Here is a 22,581-nt window from a genome sequence, read left to right on the forward strand (position 1 = left end):
AACATAGTAATCCTATAGAAGTTGAGTAACACAGAAGGTGCCGAGCATTAGTAAACCAATGATGCCGAGTTGCTACATTATTTGTTAAGTCAAAAGATTCACCAAATCAGTAAAGATAAGTTTGTTACATTGAATTTTGTGAATTAGTTGGATGATAAGGATGATGAGTAGATGTCACAAAATTTTATGTAAACCATGCAAACAAATTCAAGGCGAATACTGACAATGTTTCTAGAAGAAACAATTAGGAGGGAAAACAATATCATTTTCTCAGATGAATTCAAGTTGATGAGAGAGAAGACTTGAGCAAGAAATGAAGAATAGAACTTCTTTATAAGGAGTCACAGGTTAGAGATCAAAGGGGAGAGAGAGTGAGTTGGTCATAAGTATGGTCATGTGAAGAAGCCAAGAGAGGGCTAGTGTGAAGTGTCAAGAAGAGGACACAATGAGAAGTAAGCACAGAGAATCAAGACTCTGAGTTTATCAAAGTGACCATAGAGTGCACTGGCATAATGACTGAAAGAACTTAAGGAGACAGATCTTGAAGGGTGGACAAGCTGTTAGCACTGCAAGGAAGAAAAGCCAAGCAAAGAAAACAACTGAAGAGTGATATGAAATTTGTAAGGTTAGAGTTGCAATCTTTATTAGGTCAAAACCTTTCTAATACTTTCTTACCATTGTATTAGATATTTAAATCCTACATTGCTAGGTTAGCTTAACAACTAGGTGGATAAGCCTCAGGGAAAGGATAGAAGATCCCCAGGAGAAGGATAAGAGATCCTTAGAAGAAGGATATGAGATCCTTAGAGAGGGATAAAAGATTCTTTTGAGAAGGTGACTATAAATCCCATGGACTTGGGTGGGCCTAACAGCTCTATGTAAATCCTTTAACAGGGTGAAATTCTAAGTTGAATGTTCTTAAGTCGTCTAATAGTGCACACTCCTAATAGAGTGTAGAAATTCTTTAACAGGGTCACATCTGACAGTGTGTAAAGCCTTTAACAGGGAAGGCCTTTAACAGGGAAAATAATTAGAAGTGGTTGAAATTAATTGCACAGTTATTTTGTGGGTGTCATCCCCACCCTAGTTTTACCTTTTTATTCCGGTAGGGTTTCTAGGTTACCAAAATCCTTTGTGTTATGTGGTGATGCATGTTTACTTTTCATGATTGTTTAATGTTTAATTGCATTCATGATAATTTCAATTATATGCCATTAAGGATTTGACAAAAAATTGTATTGGACATTATTGTACCTTGGATAACTGATTCCCCCCCTCTCAGTTATTCTAAAAGATTTCTAATAATGTTGACTCAGATTTGGTAGGAGATATTGATACTAGGCAGAGTACTACAGGTTATGTCTTTACTATTGGTAGGGCAACGGTGAGTTGGGTTTCTAAGTTACAAAAGGTTAATGCTTTATCCACTATAGAGGTAGTGTATGTTGTTGCTACAGAGGTAGGCAAGGAGATGATATGGCTTCAATTCTTTTTGAAAGAATTGGAACACCCTTAGAGGGATAATTATTTGTTTATAGATTTCCGAAGTGCCATTCATCTTGTAAATAATTCAGCTCTACATTGAAAGACTAAACACATTCACTTATAGTACCATTTTATTCAGTCAATTTTGGATGATGGATAGTTAAAACTAGATCAGATACATATAGATGTCAATCCAGTGGATATGTTTATGAATGTAGAGTCAAGGCAGAAGTTAAATTCCTAGAAGCCCTATGTGGTAGCGATATTGCTACAAGATCAGTCTTCAAGTGGGAGGTTGTTGTCTAGTGTTGAGTCCGATCAGTCCCTGAGTGGGAGATTGTTAGTTTGTGGTGACTGATCAGGGAATTATTGTACATACTTCATAAAATGTTTGGCTAGTATTCGCTAATTTATGGCTGACATGTTGTAACTCTAAAGTGGAAAAAATACTTGTATAAAAGGGCTTAGGGTTAGGGATTGTTTTAGTGTGAGTGATGTAAAAATTTATTCTTAAGGCAATATTGAGTTGTAACTGATTACAAATTATAATTAGGTTGTAATCACTGGTTCATAAGAATATCAAATTTGTTGTTTGGTGTATGTAGCCCAGGGATTGGGTAAACCACATTAAATCTTGGTGTCTTATGTTCTTTTCTATGTGATCTATTATTTTTTGATATTGTTTATATTTGCATGGAATTTTTATTTCTATTTGAGGTTTAATCCTAACATTTTAGTTTTCTAGAACCTTCATGTTGATCATAATTAGGAGATATGTAACATTCCTATGCACTATCATTTTTGACATGGTCAATCATGCAATTTACATTATGATCTAATAAAATTTGATTCTCTAAATTTTTAATCATGGCATTATCATTATCAATTGGTACATTTTCATTCCCCAACTACACATATTTATTATCTAACTCTATGATTTAACCTTCGATCAATACATTGTCAACTTGACTCACATTTAATATACCTTGTCTCTTCCTTCGATGATTTACCTTGTCCCTTTCCCTATATGCTGCAATGTCTTCATTTGATACCTTCCTTTTGCATTTAGGCTTTCAATGACTACTACTTGCCATTTAGAAAACAATACCAAAGACCTAATGATACATTAGAACATTTTTTGATCCTATAGGCCCCAAAAAATCAGTTTTCTACAAATCTATGAAAATCACCCAAAAAAATTGGGATTGTCAGGTCTCCAGTGATAGCGAATACGTTGGAAAAAGAATTCCAATATTTTGGGCACTCGATCCCATATCGGGTATCTGATCCCAAATTAGATACCCAATTTGATATGGGGTACCCAAAACGGATGCCCAAATTTTGGAGGGAAGTCAAAATTTGGAATGTGTGGGCAATGTGAACAAATTTGATTATTATATGATTATTTATTATGCTTTACTAATATTAAATATAATATAATAATATATTATTACTATTATTATTATTATTATTATTATTATTATGACTTATAAATATAATATATTAATATATATATGATTATAATATTATATTATTATGATTTTTACTATTATTATTAAATATAACATAGTAATATATATTATTATTATTATTATAATGACCTATATATATATAGGGACCTATTTGGTTAGTTTGAATGCGTCGAAAGGGGTCATAGTTAACCTATGACCCCTTTTGATGCGTTACATGACAACATATATCACTAGAGTCCCCAAGGCCCCTAGGGATGTTGATAGGGGTCATAGGTTAACCTATGACCCCTTTCAAAGCATTTCATGACGACATATGTCCCTAGGGGCCCTAGCAATGTTGAAAGGGGTCATAAGTTAACCTATGACCCCTTTTGATGCATTCAATGACAACATATGTCCCTAGGGGCCCTAGGATCCCTACAGACCCATTTGGTTGGTTCAAATGCATCAAAAAGGGTCATAAGTTAACTTATGACTCCTTTTGATGCATTTAATGATAGCATATTTCCTAGGGACCTTAAAACAATGGGAACCCATTTGGTTGGTTATAATGCATTGAGAGGGGTCATAGGTTATCCTATGACCCCTTTCAATGTATTTGGTCCCATTATGTTGGTTCAAATGCATCAAAAGGGGCCATAGGTTAACCTATGATCCCTTTTGACATGGTTCATGACAACATATGTCGCTAGAAGCCCTAGAACCCTTAGGGACTAATTTGGTAGGTTCGAATGCATTGAAATGGATCATAGGTTAATGTATGACCCCTTTTGATACATTTCATGAACCCCTAGGGACCTATTTGGTTGGTTTGAATGTGTTAAAAGGGGTCATAGGTTAAACTATGAACCCTTTCAATACATTTCATCACAAAAAATGTCCCTAGGAGCCCTAGCACAACTAGGAACCTAGTTGGTAACATTTCATGACAACATATGTTCATAGGGGACCTATGACACCTAGGGACCTATTTGATTGGTTCCAATACATCGAAAGGGGTCATAGGTTAGTCATAGGTTAACCTATGACCCCTTTCGATGCATTTCATCACAATATATGTCCCTAGGGGCCCTGGGACCCCTAAAGACATATTTGGTTAGTTTGAATGCATTGAAAGAGGTTGTAAGTTAACCTATGACTCCTTTCGATTCATTTCATGAAATCATATGTCCCTATGGGCCCTGGGACTTCTAGGGACCCATTTGGTTAGTTGAAATGCATCGAAAGGAGTTGTAGGTTAACTTATGACCACTTTTGATGCATTTCATGACAACATATGTCCTTAGGGGTCCTAGGACCCCTAGGGACCTATTTGGTTTTTTCCAATTCATCAAAAGGGGTCATAGGTTAACCTATGACCCCTTTCAATCCATTTCATGAAAATAGATCTCCCTTGGGGCCCTAGGACCCCTAACAACATATTTGGTTAGTCTGAATGCATTGAAAGAGGTTGTAAGTTAACCTATGACTCCTTTTGATTCATTTCATGACAACATATGTCCCTAGGGACCCATTCGGTTGGTTCAAATGCAGCGAAAGGGGTGTAGGTTAACCTATGACCCCTTTTGACACATTTCATGACAATATCTATCTCTAGGGGCCCTAAGACCCCTAGGGATCCATTTGGTTGGTTCAAATGTGTTGAAAGAGGTCATTGGTTAACCTATGACCACTTTCGATGCATTTTATGACAACATATGTACTTGAGGGCCCTAAGACCACTAATGACCTATTTGGTTTGTTCTAATTTGTTGAAAAGTGCCATAGGTTAACGTATGACCCATTTTAATGCATTTCATGACAACATATGTCCTAGAGGTGCTAAGACCCCCAGGGACCCATTTGGTTGGTTCCAATGTGTCAAAATAACCTATGACCCTTTTTGTTGTATTTCATGACAAAATATGTCGCTAGTTACCCTAGGACCCCAGGAAACCTATTTGGTTGGTTCGAATGCATCAAAAGAGGTCATAGGTAAATCTATGACCCCTTTCAACACATTTCATGATCACACATGTCCCTAGGGGCCCTAAAACCACTATGGACATTGAAAGGGGTCATAAGTTAACATGTGATCCCTTTCAACACATTTCATGACAAAATATATCACTGGGGGCCCTAGGACACCTAGAGACCTATTTGGTTGGTTTGAATGTGTTAAAAGTGCTCATAGGTTAACTTATGACCCATTTCAATGCATTTCATGATAGCATATGTCTCTAGCATCCCTGTGACCCCTAGAGATCCATTTGGTTAGTTTGAATGGGTCCCTAGGGCCCTCAAGGACATATGTTGTCATGAAATGTGTCAAAAGGGGTCATAAGTTAAGGGATCATAGGTTAATGACCCCTTTCAATGCATTTCATGACAACATATGTCCATAGTGGCCCTATGACCCATAGGGATGTCAAAAGGGGTCATAGGTTAACTTATGACCCTTTTTAGTGCATTTTGTGGAAATATATGTCCCTAGGGGCTCTATGAATCCTAAAGACGTATTTGGTTGGTTCAAATGGATTGAAAGGGTTCATAGGTTAACCTATGACCCCTTTCAATTTATTTAATGACAACATATGTCTTTAGTGGCCTAAGACCAATATGGATCCATTTGGTTGGTTTGAATGGGTCAAAAGGAGTCATAGGTTAACCTATGACCACTTTTGACAATTTTCATGGCAGCATATGTCCCTATGGGCCTTAAGACCCCTAGTGACCCATTTGGTTGGTTCAAATGGGTTCCCAGGGCCCTTAGGGACATATGTTGTCATGAAATGAGCTGAAAGGGGTCATAGTTTAACCTATGACCCATTTCAACTCATTTTATGACAACATATGTCCCTAAAGGGGTCATAGGTTAACCTATGATACTGACCATTTTCAATACATTTCATGACAATGTATGCCCCGATGGGCTGTAGGACTCCTACGAACATGTTTGGTTGGCTCATGTGTTAAAAGGGGTCATAGGTTAACCTATTACCCCTTTCAATGCATTTTATGAAAACATATGTTCTTAGGGGCCCTAGAATCCTAAGGGACATAGAAAGTGTTCATAGGTTAACCTATGACGCCTTTCAATGCATTTCATGACAACATATGTCCCTAGGGACCCTATAACCCCTAGGGATCAATTTGGTTGGTTTGAATATTCCATGCATTTCATGACAAAATGTCTCTAAGGGCCCTAGGATCCCTAGGGAGTCATTTGGTTGGTTCAAATGCTTCAAAAGGGGTCATAGGTTAACCTATGACCCCTTTTGATGTAATTTGTGATAAAATATGTCTCTAAGGGCCCTAGGACCCCTAACAACCCATTTGGTTGGTTGCAATGCATTGAAAGGGGTCATAGGTTAACATATGACCCCTTTTGACACATTTCATGACAACATATCTTCGTAGGGGCCCTAGGACCCCTAGGGACCTATTTGGTTGGTTTGAATGCATTGAAATGCTTCATAGGTTAGCCTATGACCCATTTTGATGCATTTCATGACAACATATGTCTGTAAAGGCCCTAGGACCTTAGGGACCCATTTGGTTGGTTCAAATGCATAAAAAGTTTAACCTATGACCCCTTTTGATGCATTTCATGACAACATATGTCCCTAGAGGCCCTATGACCCCTAGGGACTAGTTTGGTTGGTTCAGGTGTCTCAAATAAGGTCATAGATTAACCTATGACTCTTATCGATGCCTTTCATGACAACATGTGTCCCTTGGTGCCCTAGGACCTCTAAAGACCCATTTGGTTGGTTCTAGTGCATAGAAAGGTGTCATAGAATAACCTATGACCCCTTTTGACCAATTTCATGACAAGATATGTCCCCAGGGGTCCTAGGACCCCTAGTGATCTATTTGGTTGGTTCTAGTGCATCGAAAGGGGTCATAGGTTAACCTATAATCCCTTTCGACACATTTCATAACAACATATGTCCCTAGGTGACCTTGGATCCCTAGGGACCTATTTGGCTAGTTCCAATGCATCAAATTGATGTATTTTATGAGAACATATGTCCTTAGGGACCCTAGGATCGCCAGGGATCCATATGGTTGGTCTGAATGCATTGGAAGGGGTCATAGATTAACCTATGAACCTTTTCGATGCATTTCATGACAATATTTTTCCTTATGGGCCCTACGACCCCTGGAGGCCCATTTGGTTGGTTCAAGTTCATCAAAAATGATCATAGGTTAACCTATGAACCCTTTTAATGCATTTCATAACATCATATATCCCTAGAGGCCCTAGGTCCCCTATGGACCTATTTGGTTGGTTCTAATGCATCAAATGTGGTCATAGGTTAACCTATGGCCCCTTTCAATGCATTTCATGGGGTAAAAAGCATAAGCTTTCATCACCCTTTTGTAAAGGAAAAGGCTAACAAAAGTATGTTTTTAGGGTAGTTGGATTGTAGCCTTCAATTCATGCATAGAATTAGAAGGAAAATACTCGCAATATTTAGAAACAACCACTAGTAGGCCCATGATCCCTGTGGGACTTTAGATACCCAAACTGATGCCACCTTCAATAGATGACCATTGCTTGGCATGGCTTGACTTGCAAAAACCCTATTCTATTCTAGTGGCCTCCTTTGGCAACGAATCCATTCTCACAAAACAAGATTTGGCTACCTTGGCACTGGGCTTAGAAGATAGTGGGCTTCCATTTTTGCTTATTCTTCTACACCAGATGACCGATGAGTTCCTCCACAGCTTTTTGGAGTGCACACAAGGAAGGGGGCTCTTGGTGATGGAGTGGGAACTCCAGTCACACATTTTGGCCCATTCTTCTATGAGAGCATTCCTCATTCATTGCAGGTGGACATTAGTGAGTGAAGGATTGAGGTTTGGGGTACCCTTTATAGGTCTTCAATTGCAGCATGATCAAGGCATAAATGCTAAGCTCATTGTCCACAAATTCAAGTTGGGGGTGGAGCTCAAGATGAAGTAGGATGGTTCTTTTTCCAAGGAGGATGTCGATAAAGCTCTTTAGACATTAACAGTGGAAGAGGAAGGGAGATAGATTAGATATCACGTTTAAGAAATTGGTGGAGTATTGACTAGAAATAATTACGAAATCTATTACTCAAATGTCCAAAATTTTGTATCTCTCATCAAACAGAAGGTGCCTTCCAAATAGGCATTTCACTAGTACTAGCACTATAGTGATCAAATTATGTGATAGCATAAACATTTACACTTGTATCAATTAGTTGGATACTACATGTTTTAAGTTCTTAATGATGTTCATTTCATCTGAACTATCATCATTGTTATTTTTTAGACATTTGTATTGTTTCACATATTAAATTACAACTGTAAATCTTGATTATACATTTTAGGCTTTGTTTAGATATTTTTCAGTCTGATTGTTCTTTAAAGTTTTGTTTTCATATTGAACAAAATTTACATGTTTAAGGTCCTGTTAAAGGCACGTCTTTTTTCCACCTGTGCATAGTAGTCATTGTTTTAGATTAGCTTGGTTTGGTGCCCTCTAGGGGGGACTAGTTAACCCAACTTATCCATGTGTCTTTAGACTCAACGTTTTGTATTCAACATATTGTGTTTGCATTTTGGTCAACTTTACATTGTTCATTGGTTTTTATTCCTCAGGGCCTTTTCAGTCTGTACTCTCAGATTCTTCGAGTCAAGCATTTTCTACATAATTATTCTTTATATTTTCATATATAAAATTTAAAGATTCTAAGTACTTATATTATTCTAGAAATAATATAAAATTAAATTTTGTAAATATTATAAAAGAATATTTTGAATGAATATATATAATTATAATATATCTTGGATATTGTATTATAAAAGAACAATTTGAAAAAGATTTATATAATTATAAGATAAACAAGACTTCTTTAGACCTAATATTGACATATTTAAATCTAACAAAATTTGCCTTTTGAATGCCTAACAATAGTTATATATGCATAATATTCGATAAATAACAGTCATATCTCAAGTCTGTTATGTAACTAATACAATGAAAACTTAATTATTTTTCTGAAAATAAACATTTTCTTAGTGATGCTAATCTTTGATTTAATCTTTAAATATTTAAAAAGATTTTCAATAATTGTATAAATAGATATTTTTAAAATTCCAAATTACGTGTCATATTAGATATAAAAATAAAACATAGCCAACAAATGTTTAAAAACTTATAATATTTTGTAAATTTTAATTTTTTGATTATAATAAAATTATTTCTTATTTAATTTTAAATTATTTTATGAAATAATAGTAATTATAAGATAGGCAAGAGCCTCTAACACATCGGTAAATTGAGAGCTTCTCATTGGGAGGACTTGATTAATACATATTAATAAATAATCTTAACAATAATAATAAATAATCTTAACAATAATAATGAACGGATGTGAATATAAAACTAAAAACTCAAATTAGAGGAAGGTATTGTTTTATTACCATAAGAAAGAAGTAAAATTTTTCCATAAGAAGCAACAATTATAGATTGACCTCAACTAATCTGTCTATTTATAAGAAGAAAAACATGACTAAAACCAAAACTTGATCAATGTGGATGGTAAATACAATTGATTTTGTATATCCATACATAATTATGCATTATTCTTTTAAACTAAATCTTCCTTAATTTTTCACCATACTAATAAAAATCAAATTATGAATCAAGTAAAATATTAAATTAAACTACTTATTAATATATTATTAAATTTGAATCATTTTATTATAAAAAATATAAAATTAAATAAAATTTTAGCTAGATACAAAACCATTACAATTACTTTTTAAAAAAATTTAAAAAATCACAAGCAAGTGTCATATAGTAATTTAAATACAAATGAGGCCTAATCAAAGAACTTGTCTAGAAAATCATTCATGTAATAACACAGTGTGACTATCTAATTATGGACATAATTAACTAAGACTTTTTTAAAATTTAAACCTTTTATTTTGAGAGAAACTGCTACATCTATTTTGTTGTTATGCAGGGTCATTTTCCTGCATGGATACAACTGCTCTTTTGCATAGAGATCTTCAATGATTTAAATGTCTTTCTAGTGCACTTTGAAGAGTGACTTGGATCTAAAAAAAGTAGAGACTAATGGAAGAATTTTAAAAAACTGGAGGAGCTTTGATATGGGTCCATTAGCCTCTAGTATATAAGATAGAAGGAATGGGTCTTGGCCATCAATACCTATAAGGTTATAATCTTGAGTATTCTAATACATCATTCATTAATCTCAATCTAGATCACACTACAATATACATTTCTTGTTCTATTTCATTTCAATACCCAATTCCAATCAAGACATGAGTCCATCTTGAGATCAAAATGTTCCATGGCGAGATATGTTGTTGAGGAATTGGATGATTGGTGTTGACAACTTATAAATTACCACACAATCAACAAGTTCACAAAAGTAAAGATAACCTTCCCAACTTCAAATATATCCACACCTATAATACACATGGAAGTCTCTTAGTGTAAATAGAGCTCACAAACCAATTGTGACATCATAAAAGTTCACATGGGCAGTGTGTGCTTAGTAACATCTTTTCAATTGCTTTGCATGGACTACCCAAGTGAACTTTCATGATGCATCAATATAATATGGAATGCTAGATTTAAATATAGAATATAATATTTAAATTTTAGTAAAGTAATATAATATTTACAATTTTGGTCCATTCTTTAATGATGACTTGTAAAAAGTGATTTGAAATATGAAAAGGGATATATGGACATAATGGCTATATAGTATAGCATTAGATTTCTTTGATCCTAACATAAAAAAATTCCTGGTGTTATGTTAGCCTACAATTAACAAATTACTACTTCTAGCCCAAAATAACCCTTGGCACTAACCAATCAAACTATTCAATTAGTCACAAATAGAGTTTTTGAAAAGATGTTACACATTGAATGCAACCATAAAGTTTGGGTTCTTTTCTCTAGGAAGTCACACATTATATATGGTAAAGTTTCAATTGTATCTTTTTGGAAAGAATGTGGTAAAAGTTCTAGTTTATTTTTAGACTCTAATTTTTATGATTGTGCATTGAACTATGATCTAAATCTATTTAGAATTCAGATGGAAACTTCGCTTGGAAAATAGTTCAGCTAGTGAAAGGGGAAAAGATTTTACTTTTTCATGTATGTTTCATTATACTATTGCTCTCCATTAAATTTTGTTTCTATTTTTGGAGACTTCTAGCTCTCTTAGTTCCAATGGATGTGTCATACCTCTAGGATTGAAATGTAAATAAATAAATTAGAGCCTAGGCAGTGAAAATTAAATAGAAAAATAATTACAACTGATAAGATATAATTAACACATTATATGTGAAGGATTTGATGAGAAAAAATGAATAGATCCAGTAGAACACCTACATGCAAGAACCTGGCACAAAGAAGAAAAAGACAAGAGAAGGAAAGGGTTTGACTTTGAAATATGCAAGAATATATTATTAGACTAAGAGAATAAGTAAAATTATACAATGGATCAATCCTTAAAGAAGGAGATTGAAAAACCTAAAAGAGAAACCCTACGAGATAAATGACATTTAATAATTAATATTTAATTATTAAATAAGAATGCATGTCCATAAATTGAGATCTTAGTAGTGAGTAAAGGTAATTTAATAATTGAAATTAAATTAATCCTTTGCTCTAACACCCTCCATTAAGATGAGAAACAATGTAGGTACAAAAAATGCAAGGAAAAGAAAGGAAACTATAATGTTGAAAGCATAAATGGGTCTTGAAAAAAAAGCTTGTTGGAGTATCCAACATAACCAAATGTGTAAAAAATAGAGAAATAAGGAAAACCACATAGGAGAAACCCTACTCCAAAAGGAGATAGAAGAATGCTAAAAACAAAAGAAGGAAGGAAGGACTCATCATTGAGACCTCCCAAGGACAACGTCCTTCACCCCAAGCATAGAGCATAGTTGAAGATACCACAGGGATGTAAAAGGTTTAGTAAATATGTTTGCAACATGTTCAATAATGGGAATATACTCCAAGATAAGAGAGCCATCCTAAATCAAATGCATGATGATGTGCATATGAAGCTCAATGTGCTTGGTCTGCTAATGCTCAACTGGGTTGTAGGAAATGTGCATAGCACTTTGATTGCCACACCAAAGAAAGGTGGAACTATCAGGCAGAAAGCTATGCACTAAGTGGTAGCTTGTGGAGTTCATAATCATTCTTGACAGCCTTGAATAGAAAACTAGAAACCTCATTTCAGTAGTATGAAAGGAGTGATGTACCAACTCCATGTTATGATGGTTCCTTGGCTTTTTAAAAGCCACATCAAAGCCTACTTAGAGCTCACCAATAAGTTGGTTGCTCATAGTCTTAAGATTTTCTTGCTCTCCACTCCCCTTAGTATCAAATGGATTAAGCAATAGCTACAACCCATGCCAGAGATCGGTCTACTGGAGCTTCCACTACCCTCCATAGATGGACTACCCACAAGCGTTGAGTCAACTGCAAATTTGAATTGAGGAGGAACATTTCAACTTCTCATTAAAGAAATGGATGAGTGGGAGAAACCATTCAAGGCCCCACTAAAAATAATTTCACTGGATTTTGTAATCCACGACATGATGCAATACTCAGCTTCTCCCATGCCTTCCAAACTAGGCATTCCCACCATATTTTTTGTCATCACATCCCCCGCATGTGCAAGCTTTTTTCTTGACCATGAAGCTCCCATGATATCAAATGAGCGCATCATAATCACAACTCTGATGATGCTATCACCCAATTTCTCCTTAGGGCACATCCACTTTGCACCATTTGATGCCTAAAAGAAGATTTATGTATTCATGAAGATGGAAGGGTAGACTAGCATGGCAGAGTGGTGGAGCATGTGTTTTCAGGGTAGCTAGATTGTAGCCTTCAATTCGTGTGTAGAATTAGAAGGCAAATACTTGCAATATTTAGAAACAACCACTGTTAGGCCTCTGCTCCCTATTGGGCTTCAAATGCCTAATCTAATGCCACCACCAAAAAATGATCATTGATTGGCATGGCTTCATTTGTAGAAAGCCTATTCTGTTTTGGTTGTTAATGGTTATTAATACCAACTCTAGCAGTTATTAACTCCAACTCCACCTAAACTGAAGCTATAAGTTATGTGCAAATAGACATGGCTAATGCAAAGTTGACAAATGCTAATTCACCATTTTTAACTTCCAATTTAGATTAGTCTTCTATGTATGTAGGGGAAGGAATTTTTTTATTCAATTCATTTAATTATGATAACTGTTGTAAATGAAAAAGCTCTAATTTTTTATTTCTCTGCTCTATTCAAATTATAAGTTCTTCTTTTTTATTTGCAAAGAAATATGTTTTTTCCTCTTTCCTACTAAGGCTATTAATTTCACATGGTATCAGAGCTTATTCATGTGAAAGGAAAAATATAATCTTCTCTATTGCAAGTATAGAAAATTAGAACTGAAAATGGAATCTCTAGCTTCTATTATTCTCACACCATACAACTACTTTGATTAGAACCCTAAAATTTTACTTCAACTCTGAAGTAAAGGTCTCTATCGAATAGTTAAGAATAAAGAGGTTGATCCCAATTCAGTCATAGAGAAATATAAATACTTCAACTGTATGGATGAAGCATTTGGTCTATTATGCTTGTCGATATCTTAAGAATTATTGTTCCATGTTGAGGCATGCACAACTCCTAGTGAAGTTTTGGATACCTTGAAAACCTTATTTGGAAAGCAAGAAAAAATGCGAGGTCATATCCTTGAAAGTGAGCTCATCTCATTAGATCCAAGGAATTTTTACAATATCCAAGATTGCTTCACAAAGTTCAAAGCTTTGTTGCTTCAACTAAAAGGATGTGGTATTGATAAGTCCAATGAAGAAAGTAAGTTCTTACCGTTCTATGAAAATTGGGTCTAGAATATGTAGTATTTGTTTCTTCTTTCCACACAATTAGACTCACAACAAGAGAAAATTAGAAGATGCCCACACTTAGTGCCTTTATTGAGTCTCTAATACATGAGCAGGATAAGCTTATTAAAACCGATACCTTGAAGAATTTCAAAGCTCATGCACTCATCATGCATACAACTAGAATGAATAACTCTAAATCCAATCAACAATCCAAAGGAAAATGGAAGAAGGATTTAGATCCAAGAAAGGAAGGTAATCCAAAATATTTAGATGGGTCTAAAAGTTTGAAAGAAAAGGACACAAAGGGCAAATCAAAGTGCACCTATTACAACCATGGGTATCATCTAGAATTATCATGCATGAAGAAGACCATTTATCTCATGGTACAGACACTTCAACAACATAATCTTGGAGGATTTATTCCTGAGAGTGCTAAGAACCAGAAAGAAAAAGCACCAGAAACCAAAGGTAATGCTCATGCCTTGATAGCTATTCATTCTTCCTCAAATGCATGGATCATAAATTTAGGAGCTTCACACCACATGGCAGCGACAAAAGATGCCCTTTCACCTTTGAAACCATATTTTAGTTCTCCTATTCTCATGGGAGATGAATCTCCTATAGAAGCAACTAGAATTGGGAAGGTAGAGCTTGGAATTGGAAGTTTTGAGAATGTCTTGCATATCCCAAAACTTTCTATAAATTTACTTTCTATGTATCAAATGACACATATTAGAACTGGGAGGATAATTGAATTCACATTAGATTTAGTCATGACCTATGACATGCAAGACAACTCCAAAATTGTTGTTGGTAAGGTGAATCATCAATCTCATTTGTACACTTTCTCTAATTTTGTTGCAAAATTAGATTCTACTTAACTTCTAATACATGCAAATGATGAAAGTAGAATTTGGCATGAAAGATTTGGACATTTGAATTTTAGATACATGCAACAACTTAGCAATCAGGGAATGGTAAAGGCTTGCCTACCATGGAATTCTCTAATGTAGTTTGCGAAGGTTGTGCTCTTGGAAAACATCTAGAAGAATAGTTTCCCAAGGGAATCTCATGAAGAGCCTCTTCTCCTCCAAAGCTTGTTCATAGTGATTTAATGGGTCCTTTTCCTAAGCCTTTCATGAGCAAAGATAGACATGTCCTTACATTCATTGATGATTACTCAAGGTACACATGGATATACTTTCTTAAATACAAGTGTGAAGTGTTTGAGAATCTCAAGCTTTTCAAAGCCCGTGCAGAAAAACAATCTGAAAAATTGGTTAAGATCCTTTCCATAGATAATGGGGGGAGTATGCCAACAATGATTTCCAAAATTGAAGCAGGAATATAGTTGTAGAACATAGTTTTGTATACTCCACAATAGAATGGGGTAGTTGAAAGGAAGAACCTATCATTAAAGGAGATGGCTAGTTGCATGTTGCATGCTAGGTCACTTCCCTCAAAACTATTGTTTGAAGCAATCAATTGTACTTCCTATATCTAAAACAGATATTTTCACAAATCTATTAAAGGAAAAACTCTTTTTGAAGCATGGAGAGGTATCCAACTAGTGGTCACTCATTTTTCATATTTTTGGATCTCATGCATGTTCTCACATTCCTACTGATAAAAGGAAGGCTTTGGAGCCTCAAAGAAAGGAATGTATCTTTGTTGGTTATCTAGATGGTGTAAATGGTTATAGATTGTTGGATCTTTCTACAGAACAACTCTTGATTGAGAGGAGAGTATATTTTGATGAAAGTTCCATGCTAGCATCTCAAATGCAACATGCTACCACTTCTGTGCTTCCTCCTTTCACAGATCTTGAAGATGATGGAGATACCACAAATCTAATTTTAGATTCATCTGAATTTGATGAACGTGAACATGAAGATGCATGTCTCAATTGGGATTCTAGTGATAATTTAGCATCTCCTATGAGGAGACAAAAACCACAGAGCTTGGCTGATATATATGTTGCTTCTCATGCATTTTCAGCTATTGATTCCATTATTCCCATGCATGCTTATCTTCTTCAAGTTTCAGATCCTCAAACTTATGTAGAAGCTATAGGGAATCCTCATTGGGAAGCTGCCATGGACAATGAGTACAATTCTCTTATTGCAAACCAAACTTGGGAGTTGGTTCCACTTCCAACCAATCATAAAATTGTCAAGTGCAAGTGGATCTATTGAACAAAGAAACTAGCAAATGGTCAAGTGAGTAGATAGAAAGCAAGGTTGGTAGCCAAAGTTTTTCAACAAGTTCAAGGCATTGATTATGATGAGTCTTTTTCTCTTGTGGCAAAAATGAATTCCATACGATTGGCTCTAGCTATTGCAGCATCAAAATAGTGGAAGATTCATCACATGGATGTGAAGAATGCTTTCCTTCATGGTGATCTAAAGGAGGAGATCTACATGGAGCAGCCACAAGGGTAAGTACTTAATTCATCACTAGTATGTAAGCTCAAGAAATCACTCTATGTCCTCAAGCAGGCACCTCGTGCTTGGTATGCTAAAATGGATTCTTATCTTCTGTCTCAAAAATTTGTGAGATGTAAATCAAAAATTTGTGAGATGTAAATCTGATCCAAATGTTTATATGTTGAGAACATTTGACTCTTTGTTGCTCATAGTACTCTATGTAGATGATCTACTAATCACAAGTGATTCATGCTCAACAATTGCGGCAACCAAGGTAGCTTTGCATGATACCTTTGCTATGACAGACATGGGCCTTCTCAATTTCTTTCTTGATCTTGAAATCAATCAGAATGAATCACGTATCATAGTTGCTCAAGCCAAGTATGCAAGAGATCTCTTGGTTCAATTTCACATGAATGATTGTAAATCAGCACCCACACCTTTTCTATCCGGGGTCAAGTTGGAAGATCGAAAAGATACACCATTGGCTGATTGCACACTCTATCGCCAGATTGTGGGAAGCCGTCTATATCTCACTCATTGTCATCCAGATCTATCATATGCAGTGGGTGTTGTTTCAACACAAAGTTGACAAATGCTGATTCACTGTTTTTAACTGCCAGTTTAGATTAGTCTGCTGCATATGTAGGGGAAGCAATTTTGTCATTCAGTTCATATAATTATGATAACTGCTGTAAATGAAAAAAGTTGCAACCTTTGATTTCTCTGCTCTGTTCAATATTGTAAGTTCTGTTTTTCTATTTGCAGAGATATGTGTTTTTTCCTCTTTTCCTGCTAAGGCTGTGAATTTCACAGTGGTGGTCTCCTTCGGCAGCGAATGCATTCTCACGAAACAAGATCTGGCTGCCTTGGCGCTGGGCTTAGAAGACAGCACGCTTTCATTTCTGCTTATTCTTCTCCACCAGACGGCCGATGAGTTCCCCCACGGCTTTGTTGAGCGCACGCAAGGAAGGGGGCTCTTGGTGACGGAGTGGGCGCCCCAGTTGCACATATATTCTGGCCCATGCTTCTACGGGAGCGTTCCTCAGTCATTGCAGATGGACATCGGTGAGTGAAGGATTGAGGTTTGGGGTACCCTTTGTAGGTCGTCCATTGGAGCACGATCAAGGCATAAATGCTAAGCTCATTGTCCACGAACTCAAGTTGAGGGTGGAGGTCAGGAGGAAGGAGGAGGATGGTTCTCTTTCCAAGGAGGATGTCGGTAAAGCGATTCGGACATTAATGGTGGAAGAGGAAGGGAGACAGATCAGATCTCGCGTTCAAGAAATTGGTGGAGTATTGACCAGAAACAATTGCGAAATCTATCGCTCAAACGTCCAGAATTTCGTTTCTCTCATCAAACAAAAGGCGCCCTCCAAATAGGCATTTCACTAGTACCAGCACTGCAGTGATCAAATCGTGTGATAGCATAAACATTTACGCTTGTATCAATTAGTTGGATACTATATCTTTTAAGTTCTTGAAGGTATTCATTTCATCCGAAATATTATCGTTGTTGTTGTTCAGACATTTGTATTGTTTCACATATGAAATTACAAGTGTAAATCATGATTATACTTTCTAGGCTTTATTCAGATATTTTTCAGTGTGATTGTTCTTTGGAGTTTGGTTTTCGCATTGAACAAAAATTAGCAAGGTCGGCACGTCTTTTTTCCAGCTTTGTACAGTAGTCGTTGTTTTAGATATTGGCCCAGCTTAGTGCCCTCCAGTGGGGACCACTTAACCCAACGTATCCACGTGTCCTCAGTTTCAACTTTCTGTATTCAACAGATTCCATTTGCATTCCCTTCATTGGTTCTATTCCTTGTGACCTTTTCGGTGTGTAGTCTTACATTCACCAATTGAAACATTTTCGATATAATTATTTCACATATTTTTATATATAGAATATAAAAATTAAATAAAAGATAAATATAAAATTTAAAGTACTTATATTAATAATATAAAATTAATTTTTTTAGATATCTTAAATTTTATATTATAAAAGAATATCTTGAATGAATACATTTAATGATAATATATCTTAGAGTGTATTATAAAACAACAATTTGAAAAAGATGTATTTAATCATAATATAAGAAGAGACATCTTCAAAATTAATATTAACTTAATTAAATCTAACAAAAATGGTCTTTTGGGTTTCTAAAAGTAATCAATCAAAATTGGTCAATTCTGAAATACAATATTATATCTCATGATAAGGATAACAAAATGGAATAAATCAACTATTTGAACCCATTTGAAAATATACACATGAACATTTGAAATAAAATTAAATAAGCAATTATCCTTAAATATTGATTTTATATTTGAAAAGGGATCCATTACCATAAATGAAAATTTTATTCAAAAGTGTGATTCAAGGATATCCATTGTTTATTCCAAAATGAATATTTTATTCAAAGTAAAATTCAAGGATATTCATTCTATATTCCATAATGGATATTTATTTAAGGTGGAATTCAAAGATATTCATTGTTTACTCAAATTGGATTTAAATCATTTCTTTATTCAAATTGGATTTATAAATCATTATTTTATTAAAATTGCTCATTATTCTCTTCAAAATGGAGTCTTCATTTTGAATAAAACCTCCACTTATCAATTTTTAAATCAAAGAATATTTCCTTAAAATTATTTTTAACCCATTTTTACTTTCACCATGGTAAATTCTAAATTTTACACCAAGCCCTTCCAAAAATCTATAAATAGAAGGCATTCTAAGAGCTAATGAAAGAAACTCTAGAGCAAAGAAACCATGTCAGATTAGGCATTCTATCTTTCAATTCTATTTCTAGCATTCTTTCATTTCTAGCATTTAATTTCAATTCTAATTCATTTCTATCTTAACTTTGCTTAGTTTCTTAGCTTGGTTGTACTTCATGCTAGCTTAATTTCATTTCAATTCTAAATTTGAATCTTCCATTCATGGTAGCTTGAATCTCTTATTTTAGGGGTGTCATTGTCACTAATTTGCTCTTAATTCTGAGAACAATTAATTCCATTTACATACTCATTCCTTACCTAGAGAACAATATGGCAACTTGATTGGGTTTATGTGCTTTATTTTGACATATTTCATATACTAACCCTATGATCTAACGTCTTATTGAAGTATGTTTATTTTACAAATACGTGATCTAAATTTAAGATACACATTGTTAGCACCCACCATGGGGCAAGAGATGAAAGTTTGAAAAACCATTTGACATTGAGATGATTCTTCTTCTTCTTCTTAATAATAATAATAATCTCCATGGAGGGTTATTTTTTATATAAAAAATGATTTGTCATGGAAAATTAATGTAGCTTGGTCTTGATGTATCCAATTTATAACAAATTTTATCGCAATTCTATTTTAATAATCATTTTATGATTTTTCATAAAAATTAGAAAATGTAGAACAAATCAAAGAATTTTGATCTAAATTTTTTATTGAAGGTTCTTGATGATAGCTAGAGAGAATAGGAATTTTTAAAGATTTTTCTAATAAAATCCGTATTTTAAAATTCTATTTTTTTATTTTCCATATAAAAATTATTTGATGCCACAAATCACAGCATTTTGATAAGAATTTTTTTCCAAGTTTTGGATAATGGTTGGCAATGATAGTAAAAATTTTAGATTTTTCTAATCAAAACTCTATTTTTAATAATTTTAAAATAATTTTTCATTAAAAAATTCATTTGTCATGCATATCACAAAATTTTAAAAAAAATTCATTTGCCACGCAAATCACAAAATTTTTCTAAGACTTCAAGAGACTTCAATAATTTTTTTAGATATATATATATATATATATATATATATATATGTTGTACTTCATGCTAGCTTAATTTCATTTCAATTCTAAATTTGAATCTTCCATTCATGGTAGCTTGAATCTCTTATTTTAGGGGTGTCATTGTCACTAATTTGCTCTTAATTCTGAGAACAATTAATTCCATTTACATACTCATTCCTTACCTAGAGAACAATATGGCAACTTGATTGGGTTTATGTGCTTTATTTTGACATATTTCATATACTAACCCTATGATCTAACGTCTTATTGAAGTATGTTTATTTTACAAATACGTGATCTAAATTTAAGATACACATTGTTAGCACCCACCATGGGGCAAGAGATGAAAGTTTGAAAAACCATTTGACATTGAGATGATTCTTCTTCTTCTTCTTAATAATAATAATAATCTCCATGGAGGGTTATTTTTTATATAAAAAATGATTTGTCATGGAAAATTAATGTAGCTTGGTCTTGATGTATCCAATTTATAACAAATTTTATCGCAATTCTATTTTAATAATCATTTTATGATTTTTCATAAAAATTAGAAAATGTAGAACAAATCAAAGAATTTTGATCTAAATTTTTTATTGAAGGTTCTTGATGATAGCTAGAGAGAATAGGAATTTTTAAAGATTTTTCTAATAAAATCCGTATTTTAAAATTCTATTTTTTTATTTTCCATATAAAAATTATTTGATGCCACAAATCACAGCATTTTGATAAGAATTTTTTTCCAAGTTTTGGATAATGGTTGGCAATGATAGTAAAAATTTTAGATTTTTCTAATCAAAACTCTATTTTTAATAATTTTAAAATAATTTTTCATTAAAAAATTCATTTGTCATGCATATCACAAAATTTTAAAAAAAATTCATTTGCCACGCAAATCACAAAATTTTTCTAAGACTTCAAGAGACTTCAATAATTTTTTTAGATATATATATATATATATATATATATATATATATATATATATATATATATATATATATATCGGTAAGAGACCGAAGCCAAGATTAATTATTATGTATTATTACTAATTATTATTTTATTAAGCACAGATAGATTTGAACCCAAGACCTGTTTGATAAGAGGCTCACAATTTACCATTGTGTTGTAGGCTCTTGCCTAATATTTTTATTATTAATAAGTTTTTTTACAATTTTTTCATAAAATAAAAAAACTTAAATTATGACCCAAATCTCTGAATTTTGATCTAAAACTTTTGTTGTAGCTTTGCAATGATATCACGAGTCTTCAATAAAAATTTCAAATTTGAGCTAGAGCTATTGCAAAGCAAAAAAAACCCTAAAAAATGTGCCCAACCTTTGCTGGCTTCGAACAACATAAACCTAAACCTTTTTTTTTCTTTAAATTATGGCTGTTAAAGGTTCATAATTTATTTTAAGTAAGAAATTGATTTCTTTGACATAATTGGAACTAAGCCTATGCTCTCAACTCTTTGAGTTGATCAGAATGCCAAACCTTACAAAAGGGTCTATTGGAACCAATTTGGGATAGAAAAAACACATAAGCTAAATATGAGCCTCTTGTTCTACTAGCTTAAAGGCTAATAATTGCACATCTTGCTTGTTGCATTTGAGAAGTTGGAGTAGTAAGGATATGCTCTCACCCTTTTAAGGGTGATCAAACTCACCAAACTACTTTCAATTTTTATTTCTCCATGTTTTCTCATAGGTAGATTACTTGTCCATAAATGGGCATACCTCCCAAGACTTTCCTTAACAAGGCTAATGAGAGGGAATGCCTAAGGCTTGCATATTTGATGCAAGGAAATAGTGTTCCAAAGATAGCCTTCTTTGAGTAGTTTGGCAAGAGATTGTGCAATACCTTTGTTGTGCTAGTGGGAAGCTCTCTTTCTAGAGAGGTAAATTTGAACACTATTGGCTAGAGCACCACTAAAATCTTGTAGTCACTAGCTTGTTAAAGCCAGTAGATAAGAAGCCATTTTGCATTTTCTAGGCTTGTGGCTGGAATTTTGTTGTTTTTATATAATTTCAAAGTCTAAATATGATGCTAAATATATAAATGAACAATTCAAAGATTCAAACTTTCAACTAAAAGTGGGTGACAACTACAAAAGACCATCCTCTAATTAAAAATCTCAGTTAATATCTTCTAGTTGAAACAGACATTAAAGACCATCCTATGCAAAAATTGAACAAATATCAACTCATTTTGTTTCAAATGGTTTAATCTCAGTTTCAAAGTTGATTTTGAGTACATTGTTAAGAAAACTCAAAATGCTATCAAAGATCTAATCCAACATTGCAAGTTCTATTTATCCTATCACATAATCAATCTACCTATTTGGTTCTTAGCCTCAACATCAAGTTAAGCAATCCTTTTCAGGTTGAAACTTATCATGTTTTATTAGAAAAACTTACTTTTTTCATCATCATTTATCAATTCCATTTCAGCCTAACATACTTGCATTAACACAAC

At 33.8% G+C, this 22,581-nt stretch overlaps 1 pseudogene; it reads left to right on the forward strand.

The window, feature by feature from the left end:
- Nucleotides 1–17,687, forward strand: part of LOC149528770 (UDP-glycosyltransferase 79A2-like) — an 84,065-nt pseudogene extending 66,378 nt beyond the window's left edge.
- Nucleotides 17,688–22,581: the final 4,894 nt, after the last annotated feature.

The sequence above is a fragment of the Cupressus sempervirens genome, chromosome 11 (genome assembly GCF_028749045.1).
Source record: "Cupressus sempervirens isolate cs-2001-9-10 chromosome 11, ASM2874904v1, whole genome shotgun sequence".
In the NCBI taxonomy this organism is placed as follows: domain Eukaryota; kingdom Viridiplantae; phylum Streptophyta; class Pinopsida; order Cupressales; family Cupressaceae; genus Cupressus; species Cupressus sempervirens.